Below are 1,704 nucleotides of genomic sequence, written 5' to 3' on the forward strand. Positions count from 1 at the left end.
GCATGGCTTAAGTGGGACAGAGGTAAATAGCGATGCATGCTCAACCTTGCCACAAAAGCGTTCTGTGATACAGGGATCTAGGCATAGTTTGAAGAGGGGAAATAATGCTAAAATACTTGACTGTCTTATGAATATTGTAAAATAGACACTTGAGTAAGATAGAAAGGAATGTTGGGAAACATGATTACAGAAAACTTGTAAGCCCGTCTTCAGCCTTTAAATGATTGGAGTACCTAAAAAGTGTTCTAGAACTTGCCCAGTGAAATAGGCCTCTTGCAAAGCCTTTTCAGAGTATAGGACCTTAGGTGGAATCCTGAGTCACATCCAGAACCTTATGAGGTGGAACATTGCCACTAGCAAGTATAAGCATACCAGCCTGGAACAGCTAGAGGGACAAACGATACCTCCACAAAGAAAGATCATCAGGAAAAACCCAAAACAAAAATGCCAGCATGACTAACTACTACAAGAATAAGCAAGCTGTTTGCCAGGAAGCCATCAAGGCAAGTATTAAAGTCCCTTCAGGACAAACTCTCCTCTAAGACTGAAACTCAAAGGGAAGATATGAACAGGCATGTAAGCTTGCTGATGACCACATTGGTCTAAGAAATGGGCTGAGTTCAACCACAGTCCATTGACTCCGCTTGACCTGGAGATAAGAGAGAAGAGGAGGGCTGGTTGGTCCAAAGTGTGGTGAGACCTGGGGACACTTGAGTCCATGGACAATGACATAGCCACAGAGGTCTAGAGCTAAAAGTGAAGCATCCAGCTGATATGAAGTGAGTAGAGATGCACAAGAACACCCAAACTTACAGACAATACCCATTTGACCTAGCCTCGATGGCTTGATAATCAGAACTCAACTAGAGGAAGATTACAAAAAACAAAGTAAACAAGGATAAATTGCTACAATTTGATACTCATGGAGGTAGTAACTCTAAATACCAATAGAGAGGGAAGGAGTCTTCATATCAAGAATCAATGCTAACCCCTCTGTACACAGGGTAGATAGGGATGGGCAACTTAGACAATTGCTACCTAAAATGAGGGGGCGATAAAGGCACGAAGTGACTGGCTTGCAAGGTTTCAAGAGGGAGTTTAGTTTAAGAGTGGGCGGGGGGAGAAAGAGTTCCCACTGAATAGTTTTCATATTGTCTAGATGGGTCTGGTGAAAAGAGATGGGGATAAGATTCATATGACTCAATAGTGAATAATTGTTATCATGACTAATTGTAATTGTCACAATTGTAAAGGTAGAAGTTTTGTAACAACAACAGGAGCATGGTTAATCTTACAATCCAGAAACAGAGGACCCTAGGGCCATCAAGGGAGAAGAGCACAAGCAGAATGTGGGACCTTATTCAGAGAAGCAGCGATGCCAGAAGCAGAGGCAGCGATGGGGACATGGAGAGAGGGAACAATTTAGGCCTCTAAATTCATGGGTCTAAGAGCCAGTGGCCAAGAGGCAGAATTGCAGAATGTGCCCTTTAGAGGTGTAAATTATTACCTATGCCTGAGTGTTTTCTTTTGTTTTGTTTAAAAAAGCTAAAGTGAATATAAAGAAATACTGTTAACTGATGGTACATGGAGGGGATTATAATTATTGTAATGAAACAAGGTGTAAATTCTTGAATGTAAAACTGATGATCTGCCCTGTAAGTTTTCACTGAATCTACAATAAAAACCTTTAAATAAATAAATGAG

This window comes from Chrysochloris asiatica, unplaced genomic scaffold (assembly GCF_000296735.1).
Source record: "Chrysochloris asiatica unplaced genomic scaffold, ChrAsi1.0 scaffold00118, whole genome shotgun sequence".
Taxonomy (NCBI): domain Eukaryota; kingdom Metazoa; phylum Chordata; class Mammalia; order Afrosoricida; family Chrysochloridae; genus Chrysochloris; species Chrysochloris asiatica.